We start from the raw sequence: 23,803 nt of genomic DNA, 5'->3' as shown, positions 1-23,803 counted from the left end.
CAGGGGTCCTATGAGCTTCTTGAACTTGTATATCAAGCTTTTTACCAAGGCATGGGAAATTTTCCTCTATTATATCTTCACAGAGCTTTTCCAGCCCTTGAGTGTTTTCTTCTTCCCCTTTGGGTAACCGTATAACCCTCACATTAGGTTCTTCACATAATCCCACATCTCCTGTATTGTATGCTTTGCTCTCTTCTCTTGTTTCTCTGCTCTATCTCTGTGACTGATTTATATAATTGGAAGGTGTTATCTTCAATCTCTGAGATTCTTTCTTCTGTTTGATCTACCCTGTTCTTGAGGCTTCCCACTGTGTTTTGTAGTTTCCTGAATTGAGTCTTCATTTCCAGGAGATCAATTAGGCTTTTCTTTATTGTTTCAATTTCTTTAGTGAATTTTTGTTCCAGGTCCTGGAGTCTTTTTGCATTTTCTTTGTGTTGATTTTCCAGTGTTTCTTGCAACTCTTTCATTTTCTTACAATCCACACTCAAAATTCTTCTTCTGTCATTTTAGTGGTGTGATTTTGGTTGGGTCCATTTCTAACAAGCTGGTGTTCGTCTTTGGAGTTTTGTTTTCCGTTTGAATTTTCATATTTCGAAAGTTCCTTCACTGATTTCTTCCCATATGGATGAGTTGTTGCTTCTTTCCTTTAGGTTTTCATTTGGCTTATGACACACCCGGTTTAGTCTGTGAGCCAATAAATGGTGTTTGTGGGTGAGATTCAACCACACACTGTATGATGAGCCAGTATGTGCTGTGAAAAGGGTGTGCAGAATGTCCTCCCTGTCAGTAGGTGGTGCTTGCTCAGAAGAGCAGGCTACACTGTTGTTTTTGTGTCCTGTAACCAGCGCTTGTTCCACTGGAGAGGCACTGTTGTGTCTCAGGTGGGGCTCTGGGACTTCCAGGTGTGTCCTTATTCTCCACCTCAATGAGGGCTGGCCTTGGAGTGAGTCTGGTCAAATCTGGGTTGGTTAAAACTTCCCACAGGCACCACAAATGCTGTTAGCAGGGGTCAAAGTTCTGTTCTCTGCTTCCGGTAAAAGCTGTCAGGGATGGGCTGGAATGGCCCCACTGAGTCCTAAAGTCTGTGTGTGGGAGTTGGGTCATCTAAGACCCACCGTCTGGAGTGGGCCTTGCTTCTTTCCACCCTCCCCAACTTGGCGGCTTTTCCTGGGCCTCTGCCAGCAGGCTAGACCTCATGCTACCAGGTCTCCCCTGAGTGTGATGTGGGCTGGGAGATTCCTTGCAAAGGGTCACTGCCTGGGCTCTGCACAGGGCCCTGCCTTTGGAGGAGGGTTGCCCTCAAGGATGCTGATCTGCCCTTAAAGGCACACACACCTCAGTAGACTGTTCATGAATATCCCTTCTGTGCCCCGGGCAATGCGAGACCTGGGTGCATGGGATCTGGTCCCCAGGTCTGACCTCTGGGCCCTGGAATTCAATCCCTCATCCCACCAGGGAGAGGAGTGCCAGTCTCAATTCACCTACAGGAGCCCAAGCTGGGTAGATGCCTCTCAGCCTCAGGGTTTGCCCTGCTCTCCTGGAATAACTGGGCCAGCAGCACCTGGGAGGGCTGACAAGTAGGGAGCTCACAGTCTGAATACCTCTCAGTCAGCTGAAGGGCCCCAAAAGGGACGGTTCCATTCCTTCGCAATGCCTCCAGCTGGTGGCTATATTGTCTCAGCAGCCGCGGTTAGGTTCAGGGGAGGGGAAAGTGTAGCAATATGGAGCCTGCCTCGCAGCTTTGGTCTGTGCACAGGGAGGTACCCTGAGGGGGTTTGGAGCCTGGTGCCACGTCTGCTACAGGCTTACCACGCACTGGCGGTGGCCATCTCTGGGCTGGTGTTTGCAGGTCTCTCCACCCACTGAGGAACCCACTAGCAGCCTGAGATGCAAGGGAGGGGAAAGTTAAATTCTCCACCTACTCTTGCCACTGGTCTCCAGGCTACTTGGGAGGTCTCTGCTTCCAGTTCTCCTCCCCAACCTCATCCTGTGGAATCTTCCGTAGTCTCTGGTTCCCCTCCTTCTGACCCTCGGCCAATGTATGCATGTCTGCTTGCTTCTTTCTTCTAAGTTCTTCTAGAAACTGTCTTTTTTGCAGAGACACTCTGCCTGGTGGTGTTTTTCGTCCGCCACTTGCTCCGCCCCTTCATGTATCTTTGTTTTAAAAAATATATATTATAGTTGTCTACTTCCAGTTAAAGACTATCTGCTCTAATACCATGGTTATTTGCTTTTGTATTATGGCTCTATGTATGGAACTGTGGACTTAAGTTCATGTGTCATGAATGTAATGATTCTAATTCTCTGATTCTACACCTTTGTTATGGTCTTTGCTTTCTGCTTCATTTGTCTTCCGCTATTTTCTATTATTTTTTTTTTTAATTTTTTTCACCATGGCTATCATTGTCAGAAACTTTACTTTTCCTGTGTCATGGGCATCAAGGCAAATAATTGTCATGTTTGATTGTGTAATATGGTTAGCTGCTAACCCATATGGCCATTAGAACATTCACTACTTCTGTGCCATGGGTACCTACTTCAGCACCATGGTCATCTGAGCATGTGCTAAGGTTTATATGTCATGGTAGTATATACTATTCTGAATCACACTATATGTTCCTATACCATGGTCATCTGAGCACATACCATGGTCATATTGGCACAAATCATAGGCTACTGTTCCCATATTTAACCCTTTGCACTCGTTTGCTTTTTCCTCGATTCCTTTATTCTACTCGAAATTTAATTTTTTAAATACCCCAGATTTTACAAAGCGCGGCTGTAGAATAAAAAACTGGAGTTTCTTTTTATACAAACTTATTTATTTGGATTGTTTTATATTTCAAATTATTGATACATTCAAAGAATTATTTTAATCTCTATAATTTTTTCTAACCATGTCGAGTCACACTCAACATCTGAGTGCAAAGGGTTAAATTATATATGTGATTATCTTCTCCTGAAGCATTGCCCTTTGCCATTCTAATATAATTCTCTACACATCCAAGCAAGCAACACGGCCTTCTTCTGCTCTTAAATTATAAGTATCTGCTTTTATGTAAGAAGTGCTTATGCACATAAACCTGAACCATGTTTATTCTGTCATATATCAAAATTTTTGAGACTATGTTATCTATGTCTTATAAAGACACCAGTGATTGGATTTGGGGTCTATCCTAATCCAATATGACCTCACCTTAACTTGATTATATCTACAAAGACCCTGTTACCAAGTAAGGTCACACCCACAGATACTGGGGGTTAGAACTTCAACATCTCCTTTTTGGGGAATATAATTCAACCCATAATAACATTTATACTTGAAGACATTTGCTTTTGTATTATGGCCTTTAAATTTTGTATATACTCATCTGAATAAGTACCACAATTTGGTTGTCTTTTCACGTATCACTAATGTTTGATCATGATCTGTGATTGTCTACTTTCTATGTCCTGGTTATCATATTGTGCAGCATTGTTACTAACTCATATATGGATCACATCTGTCTCCTACTTTAACATTGCTCTTTTCTCCCATACCATATCCCAAAGCTCCTGTATTTTGGATATTTTCTTGTGATATGTCTGTCCTCTTATGGCATCTTTCATATCTCACATTTTGGGGTGTCAAATTGTGCCTGATGATCAGATGTTCAAACATAAGAGGTGGCTGTTAATGTACAATAGCCATCTGATCATATGGCATGGGGTCTTATTTTGTACCCTTGTCATCTTATTCTTGACTGAATATTTGATTCTATATTATGAATATTGGATAGTGACATGCATCTGAATGAATATCACTCCTGTAAGATACCTAACTGATTTTTATTGTACATGTTTACTCATTGACTATGATTTCCTTCTGTGTGGAGAATGACAACTTCTATAACATGGATATTAGTTCTTGGATTGTGGTCATTAGCTCCTTCCTGCACAATGGGTGTTTTCTTCATATTTTCTGTCTGCTCCTATACCATGTCTACTGAGTGTATCATAGCTATTAACTCATGTACTAGCATAAATTGAGTTTATATCAGGCCCAAACATAAATGCTGTATAGTCATTCAACATGGTTATTTTTTATAAAGCATCATGTCCATGTGAGTCTCCTTTTATACTATTGTCATCTTCTTTTGTACCAAAGTCATTGATTCCTTACATGGTTATTTTTTATTACATACCATGTCTACCTAAGAATCATATACCATAGTCTATTTCTATACCATGTTCATCTACACCTGTATCATAATTGACAGCCTATGTCCTGTAGGTGTATGGTTGTGTATCACGAACACATATTCAAACATGCTTTTTTTTGTTTCTGAGTCATCTGAGCATCCTGCACCATTTTGATCTATTGTTGGAACCAGGGCCATACATTCCTGTATTTTATTTTTATCACCTGAGCAGGTTTTCACTCTGTGATTCTTTTCTGGAATACTGTATCTATCTCCTCTTTCATATGCAAATTTACTCATTCTCCATGATAATCTAAACAAATAATGAATTTCTGCTCATATACTGTGTTGAAGTTGTACTATAAATTTCCACTTAAACATCATGCTCATGTGAAAATACACAGCCATTGTCTATTCTTGTACTGGGAATGAATATTTTGTACCTCTATATTAGTTTCTACATTTTGCTGTTGTAATGAGTTTTTGTCTCTCCTTTGTCATCACTGTCTACTCCTATAACCTTGTATTGACTCATGTTACAGGATCTTCTGAGTGTGCATCGTGGTCAAATGCTCAGACTCCTGTGGTGGATGCTTATGCACCACGGATGTTTGAGCATGTGCTATGGTGTCTACTTTTGCAACACTGCCATCTGCTTCTGTACCAAAGCCACGCATTTCTCTGTTTTGAAATTTGGTATCATGTCTGTCAGAAGAATCACAGCATATTGTCGTTTATTGTCATATTTAAAAGAATGGATAGTGGAGCCAAAATGACTGGATTTGAATCCTGTATTATCCACTTATAGCTGTGAGATCTTAAACACATCAATCTATGACTCCATGTTTCAGTTTCCTGCAAAATGACAAAAATTACACCTCATAAGGTTGTTGTGAGGATTATATAAGTTATTATACATAAAATATTTCAAACACTGTCTGGAATTTAGTAAGATTTGTGTGATGGTGGTGATGATGATGATGAAGAAGATGGTGATGATAATGATGATGATAATGATATGATGCCCCCTGATTCTGTATCATAATTGTCAGTTCAAATTCTGGAGTTGTCTGAGTGTGCATTATGATCAAATGCTGATACTTGTGATAGTGTTTAAAGCACCATGATATAAGCATATACCATGGAGGTCTCCCTTTGAATCATTGCCATCTTTAGTATAATTTTTTCTTTTTTCTTTTGTTCATTTCAGCATATTATGGGGGTACAAACGTTAAGGTTACATACATTGTCCTTGTCTCCCTCCCCCCTCGAGTCAGAGCTTCAAGTGTGTCCATCCCCCAGATGGTGTGCATCACATTCACTATGTATATACCCGTCCTCTCCCCCCTCCCACCTACCCCACACCTGACAAATGTGGTTTTTTTTTTTCCTTAATATTTTGGTCACATTTTATATCTTTGCTTCTCCCTAGCAAGGTTAGAGGTATGCCCTTCCCCTCCACAATGTTCACCACATCCCTCAGATGTGGGACTACCACTCCAACCCCTGAATCTCTGGTGAACACCACCACCCTTTGAAATCTTTAGTATTCTGTTAGTTAAGGCACTATTGTTTTCTGCTCTTCTTTTGTCCTTATCTTCCCTAATATCCTTCCTTGTTCATATGCTCCTATATTGTGGTCATCAGCTTGTTTCCTTGGGATGTCTAGGTGTATGTCATGGTTAGATGCTCGAATATCAGTGGTAGTTGTTCATGCACTGCAATGGTCTGAGTATGTGCCATAGTATTTCTTCTAGCATCATTTTCATATGCTGCTGGCCAAAAGAAGATGTATCCATATATTATGTTTCCTTTATTCATATGTCCTATTCATCTGGGTATATTCCTTATTATGTTATTTGCTCCTGTATCACACCCACCTGCTTTTGTATTATAAGTTTTTGCTCATGCGCCATGGTTGTCTGAGCATGCAGCATGCTTGTCTGGTCATATCTCATGGTTTCTGAGCAGGAACCTTCATTGCCTACTATTCTACAGGGAAATGGTATTTTATGCATGATGCATATCAGTATGTGTTTTATGGTATTTATTCATATTACATGGCTCTCTACTCCTGGATCACTCCAGTATTTTTCTGCTCTGTGTCTCTCTGTTCCAAATTGATAGATGTCTTCTCATGTCACTGGACTGATTGTGCATCACAGTCAAATGCTCAAATGCCTATGGTTGCTGTTCGTGCACCATCGCTGTTTAAGCATATACCATGATTTCACCTGTTTCTTCATTGCCATCTGCTCCTATACTAAATAGAATTGTGATTTTTAATCACCTAACATACGCATTTTAGCAAGCATAGTATCGTTTCTACCTGTTCTTGTATCATCACTTTCAATTTATGTCATGGGATTGTGTAGGTAAGCATCATAGTCAAATACTCAAATACTAGTGGTAGTTGTTCATACAACATGGTCATCTGAGCATATGTTGTCTGGTCTCGTTAGGCATACCTGATATCTACTCATGGGCAAAGCTATTTACTCCTTTACCATGGCTCTTTTGTAAGGCACAATATCTATCTTTGTGAACATCACAACATGATTTGCTCTTCAGAGCCCAAGTTTGTATATCATATCTGTCTCTTAGCTCCTTTGGGATGACTACCATGCCAGAGTATAGACTGTTTTTTGTGCACTTTTGTATATCAGAATCAAATGGTCAGACATCACTGACGACTTTCACCAACTGTTTTCTGAACATGTTTCATGGTGTCTCTCTATGCACCTTGGCCACCTGCATCTGAAATGATCATTCGTGTATTGAGATATTTTCATTTTGTACCATATCCATATGTGAGATCTCCACTCATCATTATTTTCTACCATACAATGTCTCTTGGCTCTAAGTGGATGTTGGCTCATTTTTCATGGTTGTATGAATGTGCATAATGCATTCTGTTATTTTACTGTGTTTGAAGTTTTACTATGATCTTTTCATTCATAATGAGTATGTGAAAATGCACCATCATTGTCTGTTTTGTATTTAAAATGGAAATTTCTACACCATGAATATCGTTTTGTGCACCATGATTATTTATTACTTCAATGTGTTTGCCTCCTCCTTCGTCCTCAATATCTACTCCTATATTGGATGTCAGCTTATGTTGCAGAACCTGAGTGTGCATCGTGGTCAAATGCTCAGACTCCTGTGGTGGCTGCTCATGCACCACGGATGTTTGAGCATGTGCTACGGTGTCTACTTTTGCTACATTGCCGTCTACTTCTGAACCAAAGATATTTGTTCCTGTGCTCTGTGTTTTTAATCTTGTACCACATCCATATGAGGAAGCATGGCACCATCAGTGTATATGCACAGTATTGACTCTGAAGCCAGGCTGCTTGAATTTAATCCCAATTCTGCTATTTAATAGCTTGATGTTCTTGAGCAAGTCATTTCACCCTTCTGTGTCTCTGTTTTCTCAACTATAAAATAAATAATAATAATACCTACCTCATAGGGTTGTTGTGAGGATTCAAACGCTGAAATGTAAAGTACTTTGATTAGTGCCTGACACATAGTAAATGCTAAGTATTTGCTGACATTGTTATATCATTTGTATTATATTTTTGTTCTTTATCATGGTTGTCAGCTTGCATTATGAGTTTGTCTGGTTGTGCACCTCAGTCACTTGCTAAATTACTGGCAGTGGCTGTCCATTCAACATGGTCATCTGATGTCATGCCTTGGTTTCTCCTTTTGCACCTTGTTTCTTTGCACTTTTACTCCTTTGGCAAAGCCAGTCATTTGTTGTGTCATGTTTTTCATCACTCATTATGTCTACCTAAGCAAGAATAGCATGATAGTTGACTACTTGTACCATTTCTACCTGTACCTGAATCATAATTGGTAGCTCATGTTGCAAGGTATATTGGTGTGTATCATGGCTAAATACTCAAACACTAGTGATGGTTTTTCTTGTATGTGTTCATTTGAGCATATGTCATGATATCTTCCACCATTACTGTTTGTTCCTGGACCAAGGTATTCCTGCCTGTATTGTGGCTTTTTGATTATGTATTGTGATCATCTATGCAATTTTACTATGTAGTTGTTTTCTTTATGTCATATGTATTTTCTCTTACATGTAGGTTGTTAGCTTATTCTCCACAGTAGACTGAGCATGCATAAAGAATTTCTGCTCATACATTGTGTTTAGGGTTGACTTGTACTCATATACTATGATTGTGTGAAAGTGAAATTATTGTCTACTCCTGAACTGAGAATAAAAGAATGGAATCGTCTCTATCATGAATAACAGTTTAATGACTCTTACAGCATTGTGTTTGCCTGTGCTGCCATCACCCTGGATATCAGCTCATATTGCAGGATCATCTGAGTGTGCCTGTGATCAAATGTTCTGACTACTGGGGTGGATGCTCAGGCACAGTGGGTGTTTGGCAATGGACTATATATTTACTTATGCAACAGGAATTGCTGTTTGTATCAGCCACATAGCCATTAATCCCCCTACTCTCTGTGTATTTTTAAAATCTCCTACCATGTCCACTAGAGGTAGCGCAGAACCACTGAATGTATAGTGAGGTTAAACTGTCTGATATATAAATCATGTCTTATCTTTCTGCCTTAGTTTCCTTATCCCTAAAATAATAGAAAAAATAATATTTATCTCATATACTTGTTGTGAAAACAAAATATCTATTGTATATAAAGTGCTTAGTTCCTGGCATACAGTAAGTACTAAATGAGTATAAACTATTATAATATTATTATCATGATCATCCTCATTATCATTATTATACTACATCTGTTTTTCTTTGTTTTCTATCATGATTGGCAGCCTATGTTCTGAGATTGTCTTGGTGTGCATTATAGTCAAATGATTAAGCACTAGTGGTGGCTTTACAATGCAAAAATGTATTCTTTCAACATGATTCTTTTTGCATCTTTGATTTTATTCTGTCCAGTAGATTCCTAGAAGTATAGTTACTGAGTCAGAGCATGGATTTTTTTACAGGCTTTTTATGCATGCTGCCAGATTGTTTTCAAGGAAGGTTGCATAGATTTATGCTCTCATTAGCATATATATATACACATATATATGTATATATATCTATATAGATATAAAATTCATGTCTCATCCTATCTTTAGAAGAATTGTTTAGCATTTTTTAGAAAAGCTTTTATTCATTTGATAGGTGGAGTGGTGCCTTATTGCTTTAATTGAATTTCTTCAGTCAATCTTAAGACTAAGTTTTTAAGGAAGTGTATTGATGTAATTAACATTCTGAAATTTTTAGCATTCAACTGTGCATAGGTCTTTTCTGTATTTTAAAAATATGAAATACAACACACACACAGAATTATTATATAAAGATGCACACTGTTTTAGAATAATTGTAAAGTGAACACGTGTGTAACCACTATCCAAGTCAAGATCTATAGCACTGTGGGTGCTCCTGAAGCTTATAATGAACCCAATTACTTATCTCAGTCTTTTCTTTCCTCACTGGAAGTAACCACTATCCTGAATTTTGCATTTTAAAATAACTTTCTTATATGTATAATCAAATGCAGTTTAGTTTCACTGTTTTTGAACTTCATGTGAATGAAATCATGCTGTGTTCTTTTGTGGCTTGCTTGTTCATTTAACATTAGGTTTGTGAGATGTGCCCAAGCTGTTGGATGTAATTATAGTTTATTTTATTTCATACTTGTATGGTATTTCATTGTATGAATACAGTACAATTTATCCATGGTGTAATAACATGAATATTCAGGTTGTTTCTTGTTCTGTTTTTAAGAACAGTGCTGCTATAAACATTCTTTCACAATTATCTTGGAACATTTCTACGTAAGTTTCTTTAAGGCATATGTCTAGCCGTCCAAATGGTGTATCATGGGTATGTGTACCATCAACTATACAAGCTAATGCCAAACTGTTTCCCAAAGAGGTTGTACCATTTTATACTCCTACATGCAGTGTAGGAGATTCCTGGTGCTTCATACCCTCGCCAAACTTAATGTTATGAGAATTTAAAAATTTTTGTTAATCAATGAGTGTGTAGCAAAAGCCTATTTTGGCTCTAATTTTTATTTCTGTAATTATTAATGAGGTAAACACTTTTTTATGGTTAATGACACTTGGAATTCCTCTTTTGTAAAGTGACTACTCAAGCCTTTTGTCCATTTTTTTTTTCGATTGGATTTTCTCTCTTTTTCTTATGGTGCTATAAGAATTCTTTATATATTTTGGATAATGTTTCTTTATCAGATACATACATGATGTGTGGGAAGCATTCGGTGCTTGTTATTTATGCTTTGTCTCATATCATTTAATTAACAGAGTTCTGAATTTAAATGCCCATGAACACATTCACTTCTATAGGCTTTATAGTTTTACTTTTCATAACTTGATCTTCCACCCAACTGTAATTTTGTATGTATGGATAAGAGTCTAATTTAATTATTGTATGAATTAAGAAAAAACAATAGTCCTAGAGCCATTTATTGAAAATCCTGTATTTTTCAGGCAGTCTTCAGTGTTTCTACAGTCATAAATCAAATGTCATTTATGCCTGTATCTGTTTCTGAACTCTCTAATCTATGCCCTTTGTTTGTTTGTCTCTCTTGGTCCAATACCCTTCTGCCATAACTACAATCTATTAAAAAATTCATCTTTTTTTCCTATTTCTGTGAAAAATGACATTAGGATTTTGATAAGGATTCCATTAAATTTGCAGATCCCTTTGAGTAGTATGGACATTTTCATAATATTAATTCTTCCAATTGATGAACATTGAACATCTTTCATTTATTTGTGTTTTATTCCATTTCTTTCATCAGGGTTTTAAAGGTTTCAGTGTAAAAGTCTTTTGCCTTCTTGGTTAAATTTATACCTAAGTGTTTTTGTTTTTTTTGTTGCTATTGTATAAGCAGGATTGTTTTCTTGATTTCCTTTCAGCTAGAAATGCTGTTGATTTTTGTAAGCTGATTTTGTATGTTGCAACTTTACTGAATTTTTAAATCAGTTCTAACAGGTTTTGGGTAGAATTTTTAGGGTTTTGTCTATATAAAATTATGTCAGCAGTAAACAGCAATCATTTCACTTCTTCCTTTCCTATTAGATTGCCTTTTCTTTCATTCTCTTACCTAACTGCTCTGGTTAGGAATTCCACTACTGTGTTGAAAAGAAGTGGTGAGAGTGAGAATTCTTGTCTTGTTCCTGATATTAGAGGAAAATAATTTTAATTTTTCACCATTGAGAATGATGTTAGCTATGGGTTTATCATATGTGGCCCTTAATGTGTTGAGGTACATTCAATCTATGTCTAATCTTTTGAGAGTTTTTCATGAAAGCGTATTGAATTTTGTGAAATGCTTTTTTTGCATCTATTGAGGTGATCATATGATTTTTATCCTTTATTTTGTTAAAGTGGTATATCATAACATTTTTTGATTTGTATATGTCAAATTATCTTTGCATCCAAGAGATAAATCCGACTTGATCATGGTGATTCTTTCAATGTGTTATTGAATTTGGCTTGCTGATATTTAGTTGAGAATGTTTGCATTTATGTTCATCAGGCCTGTAATTTTCTTTCTTTCTATTTTTGTTAGTGTCCTTGTCTAGTTATAGTTCTTTTTTTTATTTCGGCATATTATGGGGGTACAGATTTTAAGATTTCAATAAATGCCCATTCCTCCCCTCCCCCCACAACTCTGAGTCTCCAGCATGACCATCCCCCAGATGGTGCACATCTCATTCATTATGTATGTATATACCCGCCCCCCCGACCCCTCCCATCAGCCCAATACCCTATTACTGTAGTACCTATATGTCCACTTAGGTGCTGCTCAGTTAATACCAGTTTGCTGGTGAGTATATGTGGTGCTTGTTTTTCTATTCTTGGAATAATTCACTTAATAGTATGGGTTACAGCTATAACCAGGAAAATATAAGATGTGCTATATCACCGTTGTTTCTTAGAGCTGAATAGTACTCCATGGTATACATATACCACATTTTATTAATCCATTCATGGATTGATGGGCACCTGGGCTGTTTCCACAGCCTTGCAATTATGAATTGTGCTGCTATAAACATTCTAGTGCAGGTGTGTTTTTTGGAGAGTGTCACTGGATCATTTGGGTAGATGCCCAGCAATGGGATTGCTGGATCAAATAGTAGATTCACTTGTATCGCTTTAAGGTATATCCATATTGCGTTCCACAGAGGTTGAACTAGTTTGCAGTCCCACCAGCAGTGTAGGAGTGTTCCTCTCTCTCCGCAACCACGCCAGCATTTATTATTTGGAGATTTATTGATAAAGGCCATTCTCACTGGGGTTAAGTGATATCTCATTGTGGTTTTGATTTGCATTTCCCTGATGATTAGAGATGTTGAGTATTTTTTCATATGTTTGTTGTCCATTCTTCTGTCTTCTTTAGAAAAGTTTCTGTTCAAGTCCTTTGCCCACTTTTTAATGGGGTTATTTGATTTTTTCTTCCTGATTTTCGTGGGTTCTAAGTATATTCTAGTTATCAGTCCCTTATCGGGATGCATAGGATGCAAAAATTTTCTCCCATTCTGTAGGTTGTCTGTTTACTTTCATGACTATTTCTTTGGCTGTGCAGAAGCTTTGTAGTTTGATCATGTCCCATTTATTTATTTTTGTTGCTGCTGTGATTGCCTTTGGGGACTTCTTCATAAACTCTTTGCCCAGGCCAATGTCTAGGAGAGTGTTTCCAACTTTTTCCTCTAGAGATCTAATAGTTTCATACCTTAGGTTTAAGTCTCTAATCCGGCGTGAGTTGGCTTTTGTGAGTGGTGAAAGGTGTGGGTCCTGTTTTAGCCTTCTACAGGTGGCTATCCAGTTTTCCCAACACCATTTATTGAAAAGGGATTTTTTTCCCCAGCGTATGTTTTTGTCTGCTTTGTCGAAGATTAGATGGCTATATGAGGATGGTTTTATATCAGGATTCTCATATCTGTTCCACTGGTCAATATTCCTGTTTTTGTGCCAATACCATATTGATTTAATTACTACAGCTTTGTAGTATAGTTTGATATCTGGTATATTAATGCCTCCCATTTTGTATTTGTTGCCTAGAATTGCTCTTGATATTCGGGGTCTTCTTTGGTTCCATACAAAGTGTAAAATTATTTTTTCTATATATGTGAAGAACGCTGATGGGATTTTAATAGGTATTGCAATGAATCTGTAGATCAGTTTGGGTAGTATAGACATTTTGATGATATTGAGTCTGCCGATCCACGAGCATGGTATGGATTTCCATCTGTTTACATCCTCTGCTATTTCCTTCCTCAGTGTTTCATAGTTCTCCCTGTAGAGGTCTTGTACGTCCTTGGTTAAGTATATTCCTAGGTACTTTAATTTCTTTGTTGCTATTGTGAAGGGAATTGAGTCTTTGATTTGGTTCTCTATTAGATTGTTGTTGGTGTATATGAATGTCTCTGATTTCTGTGTATTGATTTTGTATCCTGAGACTTTACTAAATTCATTGATCAGTTCTATTAGTTTCTTGGTTGAATCTTTGGGCTTTTCTAGATACAATATCATATCTTCAGCAAACAGTGAAAGTTTGATCTCTTCTGCCCCTATTTGGATACCTTTGATTCCATTTTCCTGTCTGATTGCTGTAGCCAAGACTTCCAGCACTATGTTGAACAGAAGTGGAGATAGTGGGCAGCCTTGTCTGGTTCCAGTTCTAAGTGGAAATGATTTCAGTTTTTCCCCATTCAGTATGATGTTGGTTATGGGTATGTCATATATGGCTTGTATCATTTTTAGATATGTCTCTTCTATGCCTATTTTCTTAAGTGTTTGTATCATGAAAGGGTGTTGAATTTTGTCAAAAGCTTTTTCTGCATCTATTGAAAGAATCATGTGGTCTTTGTTTTTGCTTCTGTTTATGTGGTCAATTGCATTGATAGATTTACCTATGCTGAACCATCCCTGCATCCCTGGGATGAAGCCCTCTTGGTCGTGGTGGATTATTTTTTTGATAAGTGTCTGGATTCGGTTAGCTAAGACTTTGTTGAAAATTTTTGCATGTATATTCATTAGGGATATTGGTCTGTAGTTTTCTTTTTTTGTTGCATCCTTTCCTGGTTTTGGTATCAGAGTAATATTCGCTTCATAAAAGGTGTCGGGGAGGTTTCCATTCTTCTCGATGTTGTGGAATAGTTTCTGCAAGATAGGTACTAGTTCTTCTTTGTAAGTGTGGTAAAATTCAGGTCTGAAACCATCTGGACAGAGAATTTCTTTTTAGGAAGATTTTTAATTGCTGTTTCTGTTTCAGCTGTTGAGATTGTTCTGTTCAGGAAATCTATTTCTTCCTGGTTGAGTCTAGTAAGGCTGTGTGTTTCTAGAAATTTGTCCATTTCCTCCACATTTTCCAGTTTGTGTGCATAAAGATTTTTGTAGTACTCATAAATTATATCTTGTATCCCTTTGGGATCAGTTGTGATGTCTACTTTTTTGTTCCTGATGGAGCTTATTAGAGATTTCTCTTTTCTGCTTTTCGTTAGCTTAGCCAGTGGTTTGTCAATTTCTTTTATTTTTTCAAAGAGCCAACTTTTTGTTTTATTTATCTCCCGAATAGCTTCCCTGTTTTCAATTCTGTTTAGTTCTCATTTGATCTTGTTGATTTCACTTCTTCTGCTGGGTTTGGGGTTGGTCTATTCTTCTTTATCCAGCTCTTTGAGTGGTTTCGTTGGATTGTCTATTTGTGATCTCTTTGTCCTTTGGTTATACGCATTTATGGAGATAAACTTTCCTCTCACAACTGCTTTAACTGTGTCCCAGAGGAGTTCATAACTTGTCTGTCCATTGTGATTTTGTTCATAGAATTTTTTTATTTCCATCTTGATTTCTTCATTTATGAAGTAATCATTTAGTAGGAGGTTGTTTAATTTCCATATTTTTGTGTAGAAATCTGATTTTCTGTTAGGATTGATTTCTGTTTTTATTGCACTGTGATCCAAAAAGATACGTGGTATGATTTCTTTTTTTTTAAATTTCTTGAGATTTACTTTGTGTCCTAGGATATGGTCAACCTAAAGAATGTCCCGTGAGCTGATGAGAAGAATGTATATTCAGTGGATTTTGGGTAGAATTTCCTGTAAATGTCAGTCAGACCCAATTGTTCCAGAGTTTTGTTTAAGTCCATTATTTCTTTATTAATTTTCTTTTTGGAGGCTCTGTCTTGTCCCGTCAGTGGGGTGTTGAAATCTCTGGTGATTATGGAGTTGCTATTAATACATTTGCTTAGATCCAGTAAGGTTTGCTTTATGAAACTGGGTGCACCTAAGTTGGGTGCATATATATTTAAAATTGTTATCTCTTCGTGTTGAAGTGTGCCCTTCACCATTATATAATGACCCTCTTTGTCTTTCACTACTTTTGTTGGTTTAAAAACTAAATCGTCTGAAATTAGAACTGCCACACCAGCCTTCTTTTGGCTTCCACTTGCCTGGAATACTGATCTTCACCCTTTTACTTTTATTCTATATGCATCCTTGCAGCTTAGGTGTGTTTCCTGAAGACAGTGTATACTTGGCTTGTATTTTCTTATCCATTCTGCCAGCCTATGTCTCTTGAGTGGAGAGTTTATGCCATGCACATTTAATGAAGGAACTGATAGGTAAGGTAGATTATTGTTCATTCTGTTGGGTTGGATGTTGTTGCTTTGATTTCTCTGTTGATTCATAGTAATATCTGGCCTTTAATCTTTGGGTTTTGGTTGTTTTAAGTTCGTGAGTTTTTATTATGGTGTTCCGTGCATAACACTGTTTTGAATACTTCTTGTAGGGCTGGTCTTGTGTTGGTGAATTCTCAGACTTTGGTTGTCTGAGAATGTCTTTATTTCTCCTTCATATATGAAGCTTAGTTTTGCAGGGAATAAGATTCTAGGCTGGGCATTGTTTTGTTTCAAAAGAGTGAGAATGGGGCCTCAGTCTCTCCTTGCTTGTAAAGTCTCATTAGAGAAGTCTGGTGTTATTCAAATTGGCTTTCCCTTGTATGTCACTTGCTTCTTTCATCTTACAGCTCTTAGAAGGGCCTCGTTAGTTGATGTTTTGGTCAGTCTGATGACTGCATGCCGTTACGCCTTCGTGTTTGCATTGAATCTCCCAGGGGTCCTCTGAGCTTCTTGAACTGGTATATCGAGATTTTGAGCAAGGCCTGGGAAATTTTCCTCCATTATATCTTCAAATAGCTTGTCCAACCCTTGAGTTTTGTCTTCTTCCCCTTCTGGTAACACCATGACCCTTACATTAGGTTTCTTCACATAATCCCACATATCTTGTAGGCTTTTCTCTTTTCTCTTGTTTTTCTGCTCTATCTCTGTGACGGTTTTATTTAGTTGGAGGATGTTATTTTCAATCTCTGAGATTCTTTCTTCTGTTTTATCTAACCTGTTCTTGAGACTTTCCACTGTATTTTGTAGTTCCCTGAATTGATTCTTCATTTCCAGGAGTTCGGTTAAACTTTTCTTCATTGTGTCTATTTCTTTAGTGAACTTTTGTTCTAGGTCCTGGAGGCTTTTTGTGGTTTCTTTGTGTTGGTTATGGAGTTTGTCTTGCATGTCAGTGAGTATTCTTATCATCCACATACAAAATTACTCTTCTGTCATTTTGGTTGCCTGATTTTGGTTGGTGTCCATTTCTAGACGTCTGGTGCTCCTCTTTGGGTGTGTGTTTTCCGTTTGGTCATTCATATTTCTTGAGTTCCTTCGCTGATTTCTTCCCATTTCGATTAGTTGCTGTTTCTCTCCTTTAGTTTTTTGTTTGGGTATTCACACCCCTTGTTTCGTTTCTGAGACTGTAGGTGTTGTCTGTGGGTGAGATTAAACCACTGCCTGTATACTGAGTCTGTATGTGCCATGAAAAAGCTGTGCAGGATGCCGTCCCTGTCAGTAGGTGTCGCTTGCTTGGAGGAACAGGGTACGCTATTTTTTTTTTCTACCATGAACATGTTTTTTTGTTAAAGTAAATAAATTCTCATCAGTACAAATATATATAACTTACATTTGATTGTAAGGCCAACGTTCCAAAGTAAAAATAAGATGGGATCTCATGTTGTTACCCAAAGTCAAGTGGCTGCAAATGGCAATGGGATGTTCTGCTCACCAAAAAAGGGAGGGGTGGCATACACACAAAGCTAATAAACTGGAATCCCCATATCCTCAAAACTTGTGGAAACAAAATTTAAAGGCCAAAACAAAACCCACCAAGACCCACATTATAAACCAACACAGTAACCTGTGTTCCTTTCTGTGGTAAGATTATGTAATTGTTACCTTAGTGTTAAAACAAAGGATTAACATAAGGAAATTGCAGCAATATATATAAGATAATACATAATCTCTATAGAGCATATTTAAATTGATTCCATTAAAATAATGACACTAGAATTTCACCATAGGTTTAAAACCAGGACAATACTGTTTTCATTATTTAAAACTACAACCTAGTGACTGTATTGGTCATAAGCATGATTGTTGTTGCAATGTGTTACTTACAATGAATGATAGTAAACAAGCTAGGGATCCCATCTGCAACTTCCAGTATTTCCATTTTTATTTCAATAGGCATCAATGATAAATCAATCTTATGTACAATTTCTTACAACTAACCCTTTTACTTTTGGCAAGATTACTTACAACTCATACAACTTTATTATATTGAGAACTATTTAAAATATTCTAAATGCATAAAAATAAAGATTTTGGCTTTTTTGATATATATATTTATAATATTTATTCTGTTACTTAAAATGGAAGCTCAACTTCACCCCCAAAATATAGCTCTGCTAGGCAGTTGCTGATATGCCCTCCTGGGAATTCTGGCAGCACAGCCTGCCCCCTCTTCCCTAGCCTGAGCACAAACCAGTCTGTTCTTGATCTCTCAGGCCAGTACTGAGAAGAGGCAGGTGAATGGACTGGAAAACAAAGGTAGATTGTTATGCTTCCCATTGTGTTTTATATTCCAGTAAATGTGCTTTGAATACAGATTCCTATTCAGATTCTGCTTCTTTATTGCCAGAGATTTGTAAGGGGGTGAGGAAGAAGGGAAGAGGGGGGGCAACATTTCCTCAACTACTTTAGCCTAACTGCAAGGCAGCTTTTCTCTAGGAATGGTTTTCTCCATGTCTTTCAAAATCACTCCTTACTGTACTCTGGTTCTGGACTTATTCCTTGGGACCTTTGGTATTAGTAAAAAGAGTACTGATCAGGAAGACAAAGCCCCCTTTGCTCTTTTGACCTCTGCCCCTTAAGTATGGACAACATCCATAAGCCATAGGGATTGCATAAAGTTCAATTTCAAACGTCTTCTGTAAGTCACTGGAGAAAGGGTTGGTAGGGGAAGGATTAGTACGCTGCTTGGACTTGCTTTCTAATGCAGCCCACTGGGCTTCAAAAGGATCCACGGGGCATTTACCTGCAGGAATCTCTGTGTGCTTGTTTCCTGAGGCCAATCTGCCATGTCTACACCATTGAAAGCTGCAGAACTGTTGAGGTGCTGAGCAGGAGGCTTAAAGAAGGGACTGGTGTTAGTGCTGCTTGTCTCATACTGAGGGAATGTCTGCTGCTTGGCCAGGTTGGGTGACTGATGGGGGTGGGCAGCCTGAGGATGGCTTGCAGTGCCAAACACATTGGCTACCATCTGAGACGGAGTGATGTCCACCACAGGCACATTAGGGGCTGGGTAGGGCATCCCATTGGCCACAGGATAGGACTGGGCAGGGACAAAGGTTGGGACCACACCCACTGGCACAGGCTGAGAGGTGAGGAATGCATTCCCTTGGAAAGGTGGTGCTGGATGGGAAACGGCAGTGGGTGGAGGCGGCTGGAGAACTGGCTGCAAAGGAGCAGCTGAGCCCTGGGGCTGCTGAGCTCGGACGCTCTTAGACACCTCTTCTAACCATCGGTCGGCTTCAGAGGGAGTGCGTCTATGACCAGCCTGGAAGAGACCAGGAGAGGTAGCACCGGAAGATTGACCCCACTTGGTTGCCGAACATGTGGCTGCAATTTTCTTGTTAGCAGCATCAGGGGCATGGGCCCAGGGGTTGGTTTCATGCACAGGCATTGCTACGGGTGAAAGAGCAGTATGGGCTGGCTTAGCAGCAAGCACATGGAAGGCTGAGTCAGTGCCATTAGCTTGGAAGGCAGGAGATTGTGGTGCCACCACTGTTACTGGTTTGATCATCGGGGCAGATGAGAAGGGGTCCTCAGAAGGGGTGCTGAAGGCATTGGTGATCTGCGAGCAAAGGGAGCTAATGCTCTCTGCCTCCCCTTCTACCTCTGGCACTGCATTTTTTATGGGGAAATCAGTCTTCCTCTCCATAGTGGAAGGCAACTCATTGATGCGTAGGGATAGTTGGTGTTTAAAGGGTGACATCTTCTGGCTAAGAGCAGGAAATCCTCGGAAAGAGCCTTGGCGAGCAAGCTGTTCAATCGGCGCATGCCGGCGTGGGATGGCATGAGGATTGTTCATCTCCAGAGAGGCAGAAGCATCCAAAGTGGGAGAGGTGGGAGAGGACGGGGATGGGGCAGTGTTGCCAGAGGCCACTGATGAACCAACAACTGTCTTATCTGTTTCAACTTTCTTGGTATCTTGCATTTGTTTCATGATCTCCTCTCTTTCTGCTTGTTCGGTGGCTGTTGTGACACAGAATGATCCTTCTCTTGTAAAAGTGGTCCGACTAGCATCAAAAGTAGCAGTCACTCCACATTCCTCCTCCCGCTTCTGCTTACGCTCTAAACAGGCTGCAAAAGCACAGCCTACAGCATGGCTCAATCTTTCACCCGTGTCCTTGACAGCCATGAAGCAGTGACAGATCCAGCCCCGAGTAGTGCCATCACGAGTAAGAGTATGTAAGAGAAGGTTCTATCAAAGTTCCTATCTGGGGCACAGAAAGAAACTTTCTCTATTGTCTGTTCAACTATGAGGTCCTTAGTTTTTTCATCCATGACTCTGAGTCCATCTGCTGAGACCCACAAAACTGCCTTAACTGCTTTCTTTCCAGTTTTTACAAAGAAGCCTTTGAAGAACTTCCTTTCAGCTTTCAATCTTTTTACAGCATCTTCACAGATGTGCATTCCTCTTGATTCATCAACTTCTACATGGCCAAGTTACTTAACTGGGAAGCTACGTTTTCCAGTGCGAACACCTTCTTCATCTGTCTGCCACTGATGTGGACGACTGGCCTCTGGAACATAAACATCTTTCTTTCTCCTAAAACTTTGCCGTAGTTTGTTCATTTTAACTTTTACAATCTCACACACATCTCCACCCCTCCAAGTTTCGATTGTCCATCATTCTATACTCTGCTTCCATGTGTCCACATTATTTAGCTCTCACTTACAAGTAAGAACATGTGGCATTTGTCTTTCAGTGTCTGAGTTGTTTCACTTAAGATAATGGCCTCCAGTTCCATCCATGTTGCTGTCCTAAGTGAGGTGTCTGAGGACTGCTGGCCCACCAATATTCCAGTCTATGGATATGAATCAAGAGCTTGGGTTGCAACTGCAGCAGGCACTCTTCCCTGGAAGAAGCTGCTTAAGCCCCAAATCTAACATTTCCATTAGGATTTATTGTATGGGTAGCTGGAGGGCAGGAAGCAGAAAAAGCAGATCAGAAGCTATTATAAAAGACGACTTCCCTGCCCTGCCCCCGAACAACTCCAGTGCCACTGCCTCTACCTTCGGCCGCCAGTGGCCACCAGGCGCCACCACCTCCCCCATCTACACTGTTGTTTTTGTGTCCTGTTATCAGCTCTTGTTCCTGTAGGTAGGCACTCTAGTGCCTCAGGTGGTCAGTGGGGCCCTGGGACTTCCAGGTGTGTCCTTTTCTCTCCCTCAGTGAGGACTGGTCTAGGAGAGAGTCTGGGCGGAGCTGGGTTGGATAAGCCTGCCCTCAGGCACCACCAATGCTGTTAGCAGGGGTCAAAGTTCTGTTCTCTGCTTCCAGGAAAAGCTGTCAGGGAGGGGCTGGAATGGCCCCGCTCAGCCAGAAAGTCTGTGTGTGGGGGTGGGGCTGTCTGAGACCCTCAGTCCAGAGCGAGCCTCACTTCTTTCCACCTTCCCCAACTCCACAGCTACTACTGGGCCTCTGCCAGCAGGCCAGACCACATGCCACCAGGCCTCTCCAGACTGTGATGCCGGCGGGGAAGTTCCCTGCGCAGGAACACCACCTGGGCTGGGTGCAAGGCCTCATTTTGGGAGGAGGGTTGCCCTCTAGGATGCTGATCTGCTCCTGAAGACACACACACCTCAGTAGGCTGTTCACATATATCCCTTCTGTGCCCTGGGCAATGCTAGACTTCGGTGCACGGGATCTGGTTTGCAGGTCTGACCTCTGGGTCCCAGAGTTCAAACTCTATCCCCACCAGGGAGAGGAGTGCCGATCCTAATTCACCCACAGGGAGCCCAAGCTGGGTCTATGTCTCTCAGCCTCAGGGTCTGCCCTGTTCTCCTGGGATCACCGTGCCAGCAGCACCTGGGAGGGATGGCAGGTAGGGAGCTCATGGTCTGAGTTCCCCTTAGTCAGCTGTAGGGTCCCAAAAGGGAAGGTCCCATTCCCTGGAGGTGCCTCTGGCTGGTGGCTATATTGTCTCTTTGGGCAGCCACGGGTAGGGTCGGTGGAGGGGAGAATGAGGCAACATGGCGCCTGCCGCGCGGCTCGGGTCTGTGCACACGGAGCTGCCCTGAGGGAGTTGGAAGCCTGGTGCCACGTCCGCTACAGGCTCACCACTAGCTGGCGGCGGCCATCTCTGGGCTGGTGTCTGCAGGTCTCTCCACCTGCTGGGGAGCCCACCAGCAGTCCCAGATGCAGGGGAGGGGAAACGGCATATTCACCTACCCTTCCTGCTGGTCTCCGGGCTGCTCCGGCAGTCTCAGCTTCCAGTTCTCCTCCGCAACCTCCTCCTGTGGATTCTCCCAGGGTCTCAGGTACCCCTCCTTCCGGCCCTTGTCCACTGTATGCTCGTCTTCTTGCTTCTTTTTTCTAATTTCTGCTAGAATCTGTCTTTTCTGCAGAAACACTTTGTCTGGCGGTGTTTCTCGTCCGCCATCTTGATCCTCCCCCCTCTCTAGTTATAGCTTTAGGGTAATGAAAAAACAATCCTTAAATTTATATAATACCACTAAAAAACTTCAATAGTCAGAACAATCTTGAGCAAAAAGAACAAAACTGGAGGCATCATACTCCCTGATTTCAAAGTATATTGTAAAACAGTTTTAACAAAAAAACATGGTATTTGCATAAAAACAGAAGCACCATTCAGTAGAACAGTATATAAAGTCCAGAAATAAGCTCACACATTTATGGTCCATTGATTTTCAACAAAGGTGTTAAGAACACACAATGGGGAAAGGATAGTCTCTTTAATAAATAGTGTTGGAAAAACTGGATATGCAAAAGAATGACACTGGATCCTCATTTCACACCATATCCAAAAATCAACTCAAAATGAATTAAAGACTTAAATATACGATCTAAAACTGTGCAACTACTAGAAGAAAACATAGGGGAAACACTTCATGACATTGACATGGGCAATGGATTTTTGTATATGAACCTGATAGCACAGGCAGCAACAACAAAAGAAATACACAAGATGGCAACAAACTAAAAATCTTCTGCACAGTAAAGGAAATAATTAACAAAGTAAAGGGACAACACACAGAATGAGAGAAAATATTTGCAAACCATATATCTGATATGTAGTTAATCTAAAATATAGAAGGAAATCAAACAACTTAATAGCAGAAAACCTAATAATCCGATTTAAAAATGAGCAAAGGACCCTTCTCAAGAGACACTTCTCAAGAGAAGACATACAAATGGCCAGCAGGTACATAAAAAATATTCATCATCACTAATCACTGGGGAAATGCAAATTAAAAGCAAAATGTCTCAGTATTTTGTTTTGCTGTAAAGGAATACCAGAGGCTGGGTACTTTATAGCGAAAAGAGGTTTATTTGACTCATTGTTCTGCAGGCTGAACAAGAAGCATGGTGCCTACATCTGCGTGGCTTCTGGTGAAGGCTTTTGTGCTATGTCAAAACATGGTGGAGAAGGTCGAAGGGGAAGTGAGCACCTGCAAAAGGGACCGAATTTCAGGGGCATCCTGATTTTATAACAACCCACTTTCGAGGGAAGTAACCTATTCTCTTGATAACTAATCCAGTCTTGGGAGAGCTGAACTCACTCACTCACTCACTAACTATGCTAAAACTGCACCAAGCCATTCATGAGGGATTTGACCCCATGACCCAAACACCTCCCACTAAGTTTCACCTCCAAAACTACCATAGTGAGGATCAAAGTGCAACAGGATCTTGGTGGGGACAAACAAACCATACCAATAAGATATCACCTCACACCTACTAAATTGACTTATATAAAAAAGAAGAAGGAGAAGTGTTGGTGAAGAAGTGGGAAAAAGGAACTCTTATACATTGCTGGTGGGAATGTAAATTATTAGAGACATTATGAAAAATGGTATGGAGTTCCTCAAAAAACTAAGAATAGTAATAAGAGATACCTCAAAGAGCCACAATTAGAACTACCATTTGAACTACCCAAAGGAAAAAAAAAAAAACTATTCTATTA

The 23,803-nt window shown here is 39.8% G+C and overlaps 1 protein-coding gene and 1 pseudogene across 1 annotated transcript in view; one reads left to right on the top strand and one right to left on the bottom strand.

The window, feature by feature from the left end:
• GABRA3 (gamma-aminobutyric acid type A receptor subunit alpha3) overlaps positions 1-23,803 on the top strand; it is a 415,959-nt gene that overhangs the window by 62,010 nt on the left and 330,146 nt on the right. The gene's annotated exons all lie outside the window — the stretch shown is intronic.
• On the bottom strand, positions 18,374-20,518 carry LOC105865774 (protein numb homolog pseudogene; annotated as a pseudogene).

Source organism: Microcebus murinus, chromosome X, assembly GCF_040939455.1.
Source record: "Microcebus murinus isolate Inina chromosome X, M.murinus_Inina_mat1.0, whole genome shotgun sequence".
NCBI classification, from domain to species: domain Eukaryota; kingdom Metazoa; phylum Chordata; class Mammalia; order Primates; family Cheirogaleidae; genus Microcebus; species Microcebus murinus.
Note: the sequence above shows the minus strand (reverse complement) of the source record. Positions and strands in the feature narration are given on the sequence as shown.